Genomic DNA, 15245 nt, shown 5'->3' on the forward strand with positions numbered 1-15245 from the left:
TAAAGGTACAGTTGGTTTTACTCCCATACAAAAATACACCTTCGCACTTCGTCATCTAGCATATGTTGTTGAATTGTGGTGTTTAAGTTCTTAACTAAATTTGTATAATTGGTTGAATAATTGTAAAGTCCTTTTTGAGTTGTCATCGTAATTAGGAAATTCACATGGATTGAAATAAATAGAGAGATATAATTTATTAATATATTATGGGATTAATGTATTAATTAGAAATGGAAATTATTATGTAACACCTAATTTTAGTGATGTTCTAATTTCGAGATGTCGGACCGGAATTTGATCAAGTGATGGTGTTAGGCTTCAAAGGAATAGGGTTTATGCCCTTTTCAAATGTTGATAATGTTGGATTAAGTTATTAAAGCCCTCGATTTGTACCTTGAAGTAAAGGGTAAAATTGGAAAGGTGATATCTCGGGTTTCTTGCATGAACTAAGGATTTTAGTTCGATATGTTTTTAGTCAAGAGTAAGAAGATAAGATAGTGAGGCTCTTTAATGCATTTTCGTTCATATAAAGAATGCTTAAAACGGAGTTGAAACGAAGAAGTTATGGCAGTTTGAAGTTGAATTGGAAGATGGGGGTATTGCCCTATGCAGGGCATATGCAAGCTACGCAGGGTGAAGATGCCGAAATCATATCATGGTTTTAATGCGCTACGCATGGCGTAGCTGCTGCTGATCAAAACCTTAATCCTAAGCTTTTGGGCCCTACTTAAGGGCTCTAACTTCTTGGAACCCTTCTCATTACCAGCCTCCATCACTTTAAATCGTTCCTTTGAAACCCTAGCCACCAATTATGAGTTTTGGAACATTAGTGTGATTTTTAGGTGCATTCTTGAAGGAGTCCATTAAAGAAGCAAGTGTGAGCTCCAAGCTTTGTAGATCCAGACCTTGCACTTCATCACCAATCTCCAGAATGTATAAAGTTTGCATCTTGATTTCTATTTGTAATATCTAATTAGCTCATGGGTTTTATGCTTTTTGTCCCTTAATCTTGGTTCTTGTGAGTATGGGTTACTCTAGACCACTTGAGTAACTTTTCTAATGTTTTGAGGACATTGAGGCAGAAAAATGAGAGCTTGGGCACTCTCATCCATCCATACATGAGTTCTTGAGCAATGGATAATTTTATGGACCTAGGTTTTGGCATTGTGCTCCTTGTGACTATGCAAATGGATAAAGTTAGAGACTTTATCCATTAAGACATTCACTTAGATCAGATTTGGGAGTTTGAGAGTTTGGCTTGTTGTATTAAAAGCTTAATAGAAGTTTATGGGATCAGGGGCACTACGCAGTGATGGGTTTTGATAAATAAAATAGAGAGATTTTCACGAAAAACCGGCAACAGAAGCTTTAAAATTTTCTAGTAAATTTCAAGTATATAACAAAAACAAAACCATCAAGGATCCTTTTAAAGAGGTTAAAATGATATAAAACAACCATAGGGTGTTTAGAAATGACAACCTTTATAGCCTTTTCTAACGTCCAGATCGCCATGTAAAACTTTTGCAATATATTTTTCATTATCCTTGGACTAGACCCAAGTACGCTGGGTGTATACAAGATACGCACGACGTACTCCCATGCATGTGCAAAGACAAAGCGTCCCCTATGTACGACGGGTGTATCCATGTGTACGCAGGGCGTACACGAGCCAAGTGAAAACCCTATTTTTTAGGGTTTGCACCCTGTTTAAGCTCACTAAACCCCTTGAGCCTTTCACCTTACCATCCCACATTGCCTTTTTGTGCTAATCTCGAAACCCTAGCCATTTTGAGAGCATTCTTGAGCTTACAAAGTGTTTTGGGTGTTCCTTTTGTGATCTTGAAAAAGAAGGAGGCTTAAGGAGAAGCAAAGGACAAGAAGGAGCTTGTAGATCCTGAGGTTGTTCATTATATCTAGCTCTTTGGAGGTATAAAGTCTGAAACTTTTTCATTCTAATTCTAGATCTAAGTTTAGGGAAGAACTTAGCATCTTTTGGTCCCATAACTTGGTCTCTTGGAGTATGGACTACTCTAGACCATTTGAGTTGTCCTTTTAGGACTCTTAGGGATGCATGAAGTCATAAAATTATATCTTGGAGGTTGGAACTCTACCATGCATGAGTTGGTGACCAATTAAGGGAGATAGAAGGCTTAATCTATGGTCTGAGTCCCATTAAGTCATACAAAAGCATAAAGTTTTCAACTTTATGGCTTAATACACTATAATGACCGTGGATCTGATTTTGGACGTCAAAAGCTTAATGGGTTAAGAAAAACTCTTGATGGATGGTTGTCTGACCAGTACGTCGGAAGTACACATGAGTACATTGCGCGTACTGGGCCAGCGCCCCGATTTTCGGATTAGTAGCGTACGTTGGGCGTACGGGCCAGGTACGTTGCGTGTACGTCTGTCTGTGGGCCTTTAGATTTTTGGGCTCGGGATTTGCTAGGATTTTTCCTTGATCGAGTTTGGGACTTACGCGTATTTGTAGTATCATGTCATTTGTGGGTCTTAGGCCATCATGGAGTTCTTGGGCCCGTGTTGGGCCTAGGGGGTCCTTTTTAGTTGGACTCAGAATGCATTTTTGGCTAGTTGGGATTCGGGCCTTCGTAGGGTAGGCCCAATAAGGAAGGGTTTAAGCAGCCTTTGTACCCTTAAGTCTAAATTTAGGGTTTGGACTTTCAAGTTAGATTATTGACCTAATTTCTAATTAAGGTTTTATACTTGTGATCTAGTGAGAGGATTTCGCGAGTCAGCAGCCCGAGTGTGATTTGATATCTTCAGTCTGAGGTGAGTTTCCTTCACTGTATCCAAGGTTCGAAGGCACCAATTCCGGCCCACTCATTTATGTTTGTAGTATGACGATTGTCTTCATGAAAATTGTCAGTTATGTCCGTATTTACTTGATGTCCCTATGACTCTATTGTTATGATATTATGTGGTAGTGGTAAGGGTCAAATAGACCCGATACCGGTTGAAAGAGATCAAATGGGTTGAAATACACCCAGTACCGGTTGAAAGAGTCCGAAGGGGTTGAAATATACCCATTACCGGTTGAAAGAGACCGAAAGGTTTGAAATATACCTAGTATCGGTTGAAAGAGACCGAAGGGTTTGCAAGCACCCATATATGTTTGACTATTATAAATGTATGGTATGGGGTATTTTGGGGGAACTCACTAAGCTTTGTGCTTATGGTTTTCAGTTTATGTTTCAGGTATTTCCAGCTTGAAGGGGAAAGGTCCAGCCCGATCACACTGCATCCACCTATAATTTTTTCGCATCACATAATTTTGGGATTTTGTACTCTAATAAAATGTTATTATTATATGCTCTCAACTGTATTAATATGATTATCGTATGGTTGAAATGAATTTAAATATAAAAGTTTTATTTGAATTTTTGGGATGTTACACCTTGGGACACTCTTAGATTTGGGGTGTTAAAGTATATGGCAACAAGAAGAAGCTTGATCTTCTCTACAAGTAATCCACCAACAATAATAAGGTACCAAAAATGTTAGTTTTCTTCTTGTATTACTTTGTTCTTTAAGCCTTAAGTGCTTGACAAATTAAGCACTACAAGAAGACATGAAGTAAGCACCAATTCTTCACAAAACAAACTTCAAAAGAAGGAGATGGAGAAGAGTGAAAGCTACAACCTTTTGCTTTGAACAAAAAAGAAAAAACACTTGAACAACTAGCATTCTCTCATGCAATATAGTCCCATGCAAAGTAAGGTCAAACCATTATAATGCCATAAAGTATTCTAAAAGCATAAAGCAAAGGGGACAAATCATGGAAGCAGGACATGGAGACCAACATGGGGAAACTACACAAGTAATCTCCCATGCCTTTTAACTTTTGGCCTTAGAGAGGTAATAAGACAAAAAAATGACTTCTAACATTACTAATCATGGTATAGTAAGTCATTGATTTAATCATGGTTAACCAAAGTGTCCAAATATTTGTTCATGACTTATTATATGATATCATATCATATAATGACTAGTTTGTTGTTTCTTTTATTATTATTTTCATAAAGCAATAATTATTCTCTAATTAAATATAAGAGTTGAGTTTATTTATTTGTAATATCCCAAACACAGTGATAAAAATTTTCATTTATAAACTATCAACTTCATTCATTAATTGTTTCCAAAAAACCATCACCAAATATAATATCCAAAATATCAGAGTACAATTATTCAAAATGCAGAAATCATGAGGGGAGGATGTTGTGCCATTAATTTGGGCCCTTCCCTCTTGAATTGGAAGTACCTTAAACCCAAAACACAACTATAAGCCCAAAGTTTAGTGAGTTCCCCAAAGTACAACATACCAATAATGCAATTATGCTTAACCCTGGGTATAGAACAACCCAATATACATATATGGCCCCAGCCTTAGGGTGTATTTCAACCCGATCAACACATATGGGCCCCGCCCATGGGTATATTTCAACCCAATCATATGATTGTGGGCCCCACCCTGGGGTTTATTTCAACCTGAACATACGATAGTGGGCCCCACCCTAGGGTTTATTTCAACCCATCATACAATCCATATAATCCACATAACAACTATCATCCTAAATAACATAATAATGGGCCGGCATTGGTACCTTCCACCCTTGGATACAATGAGAAGACTCACCTCACAGACAGATGAGAAACTGAAACAACACGCTACTCCGAAATCAACTCTACCAGTTACCTTTATAAATACAGTGAACAAAACTCAACATATAGATCATAAATACCCAAAATACACCTAGGTCAACCTTAGGTCAAAGTCAATCGATTCAACTTGGTGAGTATGTTGGGCGTACTCAACACATACGCAGGGCATACTACTTTCTTGACCAAAATATAGGGGCTGACCACGTACGCGCAACTTACCCTGTGGTATGCCCTGCATGCGCGGCTGCCACCTACTCAACCCATTAAGAGATTAATCCTTAAGTTCTTTCGTCCAAAATGCAGATCTAGCCCCTAAAAGGTGGTCTTAACCATAAAGTTTCCAACTTTATGATTTTGCATGGATATTAAAACCTTAAAATCAAAAATCCTAGCTTCTTGAACCATTAAGACAACCTAGACCATGCATGGAAAGAAACTAATGTCCAAGATCACATTTTTATGACTTAACACACCCTAAAACATCTTAAAGGACAACTCAAAGGTCCTGGAGTATGCCAAACTCATAATTATCAAGATTTGGAACAAAAGGTGCCAACTTTAAGCTAGAACTAGATTTTAATGAAATATTCATCAAGGTTGAAGCTTTATACCTCCAGAAGATGCACAAGAGAGAGTAGTTGTTAGATCCAAAGTCTTGAGTGAAGCACCATAACTTCAAGGTTACTCCTTCACCACCAAGAACACCAAAAAGGGCACCAAAATGACTCTCCAAGATTCAAAACACACTCACACACTTTTAGGGTTTCGAGATAGGCATGGAGGCTGGAGTTAAGGAAGGGTATGGGGCTATAATGATGCTTAAATAGGGTCTAAACCCTAAAATTTAGGGTTTTCATCCTGGCCACGTATGCCCAATGTACGAAACGTACACCCAACGTACACAAGTCTTGACCAAAAAGTACAAAAATGCCCTTTGGGACTAAATTTGCAAGCCAAACTCGAACAAAGTCAAATTGGAATACCTGAAAATGAAGATGTTACAACTTTCCCCCACTTACACTAGACTTCGTCCTCGAAGTCTGATGTCGTGAATAAATTAGGGTAATGCTCTTGCATTCCAGCCTCGATCTCCCACATCCATTCGGAACCCCTCCGATGTTGCCACTAGACCTTGACCAAAGACACCACTTTGTTGTACAGGTCCTTAGTCTTCCTATCCAAGATCGCCACTAGTCTCTCCACATAATTCAGACGATCATCAACCTGAATGTCATCCAAAGGAACAAATGTGGACTCATTGGCCACACACTTCTGAAGCTGAGAATCATGGAACGTGTTGTGGATTTGGCAGAGCTCATCAGGAAAATCCAGCCGGTATGCAACCATGCCCACCCGAGCGGAAATCCTGAATGGACCAATAAATCTAGGGGCCATATTGCCCCGCTTCAGAAATCAGATGACACCTTTCCAAGGTGGCACCTTCAGAAGCACCAAATCTCCCACCTGAAACTTAAGGTCTGAATGTTGCCAACCTGCATAACTCTTTGGTTGGCTTTGCGCGACTGACAACCTGTCACAAAAATGTGGAATAACTCCATATGGAGATTGTTGAAACTTTAAGGGGAATTGAGCAAACCAATCACTTTTTAATGTTATTTCAATAATAATAACCTTTTTTTGTAAAATGACCACTTGGTCTGGAATGGGCCATTCCAGACCAAAATACACGACCCAAGCCCAATAATGTAGCTCAATGCTATATATATATATATATATATATATATATATATATATATATATATATATATATATATATATATATATGGGTCTCACATACAAAAATCCAGAATAGGAGTTCAGGATTATGCAATTTCGAAGTTCGTTTTACCTTCATTTCGGACCTATTTTTAACATGGATTCTTCAAGCCATGTAAATTTTACTCTTTAAATTACTTGCATTTGAGTTTTCAAACAATTAGACGTATTCGAGAATGCGATGAACACTTCGAAATACGAAGAACGAGTCCATAATATCTAATATTTGTATGTGTTTTTTGGTTGTACATGTATGAGGTGCATGTAAGTATCTTATAATGTGTTTATGACAATTTTTTTTAGTCTGGAACTATGTTTTTTAAGGAATCCGGAAAGGTTCTATAGGTCCGGAATACGATGATCTTGGTCCGAAATGATTTTCCGGAATACGTAGAACTTGGTCCAGAACGATGTTTCAAAATGAGAAGCTGAAATGATAATTGATTATTAATTTTTTGGTGTCTGACATTGTTTAATAACCTCTATTAGTCCAAAGACGAGTTTGTGTGGATGTTGTTAAAAAAAGTGGGTTTATTGACGAAGAAGTTGTATTCTATTTACAGGAGCTATCAAAATTGCACCCAATAAAGGTAAAAGCGATTAAATTTTTGTTAAAACGGTTGGTTTTATGGTAATGTGTATTAAAATGTTGTTGAAAGTTTGTTTTTTGCAGATAACAAACCAGGATATTGATTTAAAAATTTAAATAAAAAATAAATCAACAAAGTCACCTCTAAAATTAAGAAAGAAATCAAAAAGAGTGTTTAAAGCTTAAACTAAAAGCAAATAGAACTCCAAAAAATGGGACCGGAGCAAGTTTAGACAAACCTGTTATTATAGACTAGTTGTACTGTCATTATATTTTTTATGGTTATGTTTCAGCAAGTTGGTTTTATTGTTGGGTAGGTTTATGCAAGTTGTTTTTAGTATGTATGTTAATATATTTAAAAAATAATCGTTCTCAAAGATCCAATCACTCAATCAATGAGGATGAGTTGCCAATAGAATACGATATACTACGTATTGAAAAAGAGCAATGACATCTTGTTGATACGACTACATTAGAGTTCATTCGTAATTATCAACGTGCGAAACAACGAATGATGAAATTGGAAATCCCATTACTGCGTTCGGCGGCCGATGAGCGGATAAAACTAGCATTGTATAATACGAAAATGCTCATCATTACGATGTCTGAAGATATACAACAGTTTGTGAATAAAATAGACCTCATTGAAAAAATATGTAAGACAACTCCAAGAATAGAAAATTGACTCCAACCGACAGATAATGGGTTCAACCTAGTTGAAACCTACATGGAATTGTTAGAAAACCATGTAGAAACCGCTAGTTTGCATCGGATGCAAGTTCCCGGTTATCTTGAAAATGTAATATAAAATTTTAATATTGTAATGACTTTTGAAACTTAAATATGTAAACGAAAAGGTAGGGTTGTCTAAAATGATAATGTTTTTCATTAACATTAGTAAAAATATCGTTATAGATCCTAATACATACTTATATTGGTTTCCAAAAATTATAAAATTGGAAGGGATACATATTTTGTTCGTGGTCAATAAAATCTTCTCTAATTTTAACATTTGTTAGACGGGCCCGTTCTGTAGGAAGTTTATCAATCTCTGCATTTGCATGTTAAATCCACTTCTTAGCTTCTTTGATCCTTTTCATAGTTTCAACAACCCATTTTTCTTTTTCATTTACTTGTTCCTCTAGATCATATGCACGTTGATTTAGTGTCCGACTTGTTTCAGAATCCCTTTCGTTTTCTTGTTCAGCGACCTTCATAGCTTGGAAAATGTCATCAAACATTATATGCGAGAGTGGGAAATCTAGGCCTTCCGGAAACGGATTAATATCTGAACAAACATAGCAATCTTCTTTTTCACAATGTCAAACACCAAACTCAAATGAACTCATTCTCAACTTATTTCTATATTTACGATGCATGGTAGCTGCATATTAATAGTCCAAAATGTCATGTCCGAAATAAGTGTCTAAATGCGATTTTCAAAATCTATATCTCCGGAATGCGATGTTCATAATACGTGTCCATAATATGCGTTTGTGATTCATATTCGTCAGGAATTTATGACATATATGATTGATTTGACTATATATGAATTACTAATATGACTTCCATAATGTTAGTCCGGAATGCTAATTCGGAATAGAATTCCAGAATCCGACATGAACCACTATAAATAAGAGACCGGAACTGTAGACTTATAGAACTCCCGAATTGTAGAACCTTTAGAAGTCGGTAATGGCAGTAAATCAACCTGTAACATCCTCCTCCAGCACGTATCACAATACTGTCCGCTTTGGGCTCCCGCGGTGGGCAGGTTAGTTGCACCTGATGTCACATCAGCTGGGAAGGAGAACTAAGCATTCCTTATAAAAGGGTGTGGATACCTTCCCTATCACAACTCATTTTAAATTCGTGAGGGCAAAAAATCCCATAAGAACTTTGCAGTTAAGTGTGCCCGGGCGAGAACAATTCAGGGATGGGTGACCCCCTGGGAAGTTTTCGTGTTAGGAGCCCAAAGCAGACAATATTGTGATACGTGCTACAGAGGGATGTTACAAATGGTATCAGAGTCAGGGCACGGGTCGATGTGTTCAACAGGGACATTGAAACTTATAATGGGGGGGGGGGGGGTAAAGGCGGGCAGGTTAGCTGCACTTGATCCCACATTGGTTGGTACGTGCCTGAGGGGGATGTTACAAATGGTATTAGAGCCAGGATATGGGTCGATGCGTTCGACGGGGACGTCAAAACCTATAATGGGGGGGGGAGAGGGGTGAAGGCGGACATGTTAACTACACCTGATTCCACATTGGCTGAGAATGAGAACTAAGCATTCATTATAAAAGGGTATGGATACCTTCCCTATCACAACGCATTTTACATTCGTGAGGCCAGCAGATCCCATAAGAACTCTACAGTTAAGCGTGCATGGGCAAGAACAATTTAGGGATGGGTGACCCCTAGGTCGATGTGTTCAATGGGGAGTCGAAACCTATAATGGGGGGTGAAGGGGGCAGGTTAGTTGCACCTGATCCCACATCGGTTGGGAAGGAGAAATAAGCATTCATTATAAAAGGGTGTGGATAGCTTCCCTGTCACAATGCATTTTAAAGCCGTGAGGGCAGCAGATCTCGTAAGAACTCTACAGTTAAGCGTGTCCGGACGAGAACAATTCAGGGATGGGTGACCCCTGGGAAGTTTTCATGTCGGGAGCCCAAACGAACGATATTGTGATACGTGCTAGAGGGGGGTGTTACACAACCCCAACCATGGACTATATAGAAAGAGATCACACTCATTCAGTCTTAGGTAATAATTGAGGATAACATGGTTTTCCTTATGTTGCCACATCTAGTGTACGAATCGCGATTGGGCAAGCTTGAAAATTTTGTTTCACTTTAAGTTATATGCTCCACAGTATCGAACTGAAGAATAAGTGAAGACTAAGTTTGTATACATACGGTTAAAGGTGAAGAATTTTATCAAAATTTATCACAAGGTTAACAACGAATTAATAGATGAAGATTAACAAGTAATTTTGCAACGGACAATGATGGAATATAGATAGAAAAATAACGGGGTTGATTTTCCATAGGAACATGTTTGGGATATCTTAAAATATGTCCCGTATTTTTAAATTATTTATTTTGTTATTTTTATGTTTAATAAGATTATGGTAGTTGTAAATTATGTTTTTTCTATCTTTGTAATGTCTAACAAATATTAGGGCAATAATAATATATTACATCAATCACTCCAAAAATTGATTACTAAATTTAATAAAATTAATAATTTTAAACCTATTTTTTATTAAGATAAAAAAAACAATAATATTGTTTTCATTATATAATAATATAAAAAATATTATAAAAATAAATATCCAAATAAATTTGTGGGTTTATGACTAAAAACATAAAAATATTGACAAATAAAACTATGAAAGTAACTGACAAAAAAACATTTATAGGGATCCATCTGATTGCTACATTCTTATTTAACATCCTAATAATTATCTTTACTTTTTTTCCTTAAATAATCCTAATCATTATATATATATATATATATATATATATATATATATATATATATATATATATATATATATATATATATATATATATAATCATTAAGCATGATTAGACAATGATTTTATTTCTTTTACCTATAATTATTAACTAAATATTTAAAGTAATCAAATGTAAGGAAAAAGTAATTAAGATTTTTTTTCAAACCAATAAAATAAAATATATTAAATAAAACAGTTTTATATAATTTCTACATCACAAAAACCACAACAAATAAATAACTATGTTATCATACAAATATATAAAAATAAATATTCTTAAATTTTTAATACTAAAAGGAAAAACTGATTTAAATAAATTTAACAAAAAAAAATATATAAATAAAAAAAACAAAATTTTCGTTTAAATAAAGAACTCAAAATTGAGTGTAAATTTTGTTAATTCAAAAGCCCAAATTACTTGTTACAGACCTATTAAAAAAACCCTAATAATCCCTAAGACCTTCATATATATTCGTCAAGAAGGGTTTAATGGTTGATGTGGCAAACGACCACTAACCACGAACATCATCTCCATGTTTAGTGGTGGATAGTAGTCATGGAGAATTGTTATGCATACCAGGGATCATCGCCTCCAATTAAATTATTTCTTTCTCTATCTCTTTCTAACTTTTTCTACATCTCTCTACAATAAAATATATATTTTTAATTTAAAAATTAAAAAATAAGAAGGATATAGTGGTGAGTATCTCATAGGTTTAGTGATTGGATGTGGTGATGAGGTGGCACTCACCACTATAGTGGTTAGTGGTGGGTGTAACGGTTAATCTAAGCTTGCTCCACTTTTCACATTACTCTCATATCGGGCGTGTTTGGTACGGACTTTTTGGAAGTGTTTGGGGGCTTCTAGCTTTTAGTTTTTGACAAAACTCTCTAGTTTAAACAACAAGCTTCGTTTGACAATACCGACATTTAGCTTTTAGTTAAAAAAGTGCTCCAAATCTAAAAGTTACTTCATATAGTGTTTAACAAAATACTACTAAGTTTTTCAAATCAATTTGCATAATTACCCTCAAAAATATATTTATATATTTATTTATTTTTAACCAATTGTCCTTTTATGTAATTTTATATATTTTAAAAAATTTCAATTATTTTTATCAAACACTCATATTCATTCTAATAAATGAATAAGTTTCTCTTATTCACAAGTGTCACAATATTATAAATCTTCATTAATATTATATACCACTTGTGAACCTATTAATTGTCCATTTTAAATTTTAAATTTTAAATTTCTCACTTTAATTATATTAAATTAATAATTGATTCTTCATTTCAAATTTCAAGTTTTAAATTTCACACTTTAATTATATTAAATTCATAACATTAAAATAAAAAATAAAATTAAATTAATATATATATATATATATATATATATATATATATTATAATGTGATATAATTTAATGTATTTATTTATATCAACGATTATAATTTTATATAACTAAAAAATCTCATAATTAATAATTTATTAATAACTAGTTTATAACCCGTGAGAACCACGATTATAAAATTAATTAAACGTTCATATTAAAGAATCAAAATTATTAATCATTTACTTTAAATAAATTATTATTTAAGAGATATTTTTTTAGTTATATAAAATTATAATCGTTGATTTAAATAAATACGTGAAGTTATATCGCCTTATAATTTGTATTAATTTTATTTTATTTATTATTATAATGTTATTAATTTAATAAAATTATGAAATTAAAATTTAATGAAATTAAGATGGGAGATTTAAAATTTGAAATGGATAATTAATATGTTGATATGGGACATATAATATTAATGATGACTTCTAATATAATGACACTTGTAAATATGAGAATAAACCTATTTATTTATTAAAATAGAGATTTTAAATTTTTACTTTGAAAATTTAATTAACTTTATAACCGTCTCACCGACTATAAACTAGTAACAAATAAATATAAAGCCGACTAAAGCTTCCAACTTATACCAGCTAGCCGCTTTCCTACTTTGCCAACCATTCCCATCATTTCACAACTTTTAACGTCGGCGCCTGTACCATCGTCGTCGACCAATAAATATTAATTGGCTGCCACATAAAGACCACCACCACCCAAGAAACACTACTCTTTTCTGTCTCTCTATTTCTGTTTTCCAAGCAAACAACACCTTCGTCGATAGCTTGCCGGAGGTATTGACGCAACCATTTTCAGAACCACCACTGATTTGCCTACAATTCTCACCTTATTTTCGTTGAACACCTCTTAACTAAATGTTTTTATGAAAATTTAAGGCCATTGATGGCTACTTTTCCAAGAGTTGGAACCTCACCCACCGCAGTTTTACTACATCCGCCCCTGGCTGAGGAGATTGTGGTTGAACTGGTAAATAATCCATGTGAGAGTTTGTAGGTTTTGAGTTTGAAGGCTTTGAGTTTGATCTCTTGCTAGAATTTTGTGATTTGGATAGGAGTTTGTACAATTAGGTTTTTATATGGCTTATTTAATAGATACATTATTCATAAACATTTTAGTTATCATCATACAATGAATGAGAAAGCAAACAGGCAACAAGTTGTGCCGCTAATCCCTTTTGTATGGTAAAGTCAATTCTTTTGAAGACAACATCCATAGATCTAGGGGATATAACAGTGCTATGCATGATCCGTTCTAGTCTACTAAGAAGCTCCACCGCATCCGGCGCAAGGAAATCAAACGTATCAAATGCAAATGGTATGAACGTGTGTTGATTTTCCATGCACGGTTTCTCATGTTTGGTGACCTTGCATGTCGCTATTATAACTCTCTTTGCTAACATTGTAAATTTGTGCAAATATTGACAATAATCAATGGTAATGGTTATAGTAGTAGATTGTTATCTTTTTCCATAAACCATTTTCACTCCAATCAACCTTCAAATATCACACTATTTTTGTGTTGGTTTATTTTTTACACTAAATATAGAGGCCAAGAATGAAAGACCTTTAAAAAATACCATTTTAAAGATCGGTTGGAGTGAAATCACCATTTTTGTGTTAAAACATCATTATTTTAGTATTTATGGTTAGAGAAGCTCTAACATACAACTTAAAAATAGGTTATTTTTCATTGATTAGTGTGCATGTTGCAGGTTAGAAAATGTGTGCAAGACTTTCCAATATTTTTTTGTAAAAAAAAGTGCAAGCAAGTTGTTGTTAGAATCATTCAAAATCTATATGTTTTTGGCAGTTAAAATACTTTGTTCAAGATCAGCTGATGGTCTTTTGACATCTGAAGCTACAACCACAAGGACTTGAAATATTTTAAAAGAAATGATGAACCATGTAGCTATCTTTGAAGATGTAGATAACAATGAATCCAGGGAATTTGTATTTTGAAGATGTAGATAACGATGAATCCTTGGAATTAGTAATACTGAAATATTAGTAATATTGAAATATGAAAATCCTTTTGTGATGCACTTCTAAAAGTTCTCAGTACCCATAAAGGAACTGTAAATAAAGCATTCTTTGGATGTCATCTCACATTTATTTTTGTAGATTTGGTGTAACGCCTATGTTTTGGGACTAAGCATTGGTAGATGATGTAATAGTCTAGGTCAACTATTGTAACTCTTTTTGAAGTAATAAAAATGAAATATTTAAGTATTATGTGTATTATGTGAATTTATGTGTATTATACTTAATTATAAAGGTATGACTAATAAAGAATAAAAATAAGCGTCAAAATTAAAGTGTGAGATAAGTCTGATATCTTTACATAAAGTTGTAGTGGTCGAAACAAGGATTCTGGGGATATAAAGAACGCCTTAATCCGAGTTATAACGAAGAAGTTATGACTCGTCGAAGTGTCACGACAGAACCGGCACGACACCGAGAAGACGTAAATAGTGAATTTAAGATAGAGGACTTTTAATCCTTAGTGATCTAAACAAAAGTTGTAGTACACGTTAAACCGAGAACATACAAAAAAAAAGAATGCCCAAATCTGACTTCGTATGAGGAAGTTATGAATTTTCTAAGATTTGACATAGCAATGCACGGCCCGAAACTCGAATTTTAGTTCGAGTGGTTTTTGGCCTACGCGGCCTAAATGAGAGTTGAAGAACTCATTAATAGGAACTCTCAACGCTAAAAAGACAGACGAAAATGGAGTCCGTATGTAGAAGTTATGAATTTTACGCGGACATTTAACAATATAATCTCCTCCTACTGTTAAATTTAAGATCGGTCGAGAATTAGCCAATGGAGTCTAAATGAAAGTTGTAGATCTTGTTTTTACCTACGCGTGGATATAAATAATGTCGAAAACGGAGCTCGTATGTGAAAGTTAGAAGTCGACAGGGTGCTATGCGAAATCGGGTGACGTGGTTGAATATGGGTCAAGGCAAGCCACCAGAAGGTGACATGTGGCATGGACTCGACTAGTAGGAGGACCTACTCGATGAGTAGAGTTGTTTTCCAACCTATAAATAGAGGTGTCGGGTTCCCTCATTCTTCACACCATCCCAACTTCACTTTCTCTTTCTTTACTCTCTCTCTAGCCTCCCTTAAGCCCCCTAAAGTCTAGGTAAACCCCCTAGCACCCGAAGGAAGCCCCGAGGCTCCCGAAGTCCCGAGAAAAGAGTCTTTCGGCTCGGAAACGCTGCTCCAGCGAAGCCCAATTTTGAGAAAAAACCG

Source organism: Lactuca sativa, chromosome 9 (genome assembly GCF_002870075.4).
Source record: "Lactuca sativa cultivar Salinas chromosome 9, Lsat_Salinas_v11, whole genome shotgun sequence".
Lineage (NCBI taxonomy): Eukaryota > Viridiplantae > Streptophyta > Magnoliopsida > Asterales > Asteraceae > Lactuca > Lactuca sativa.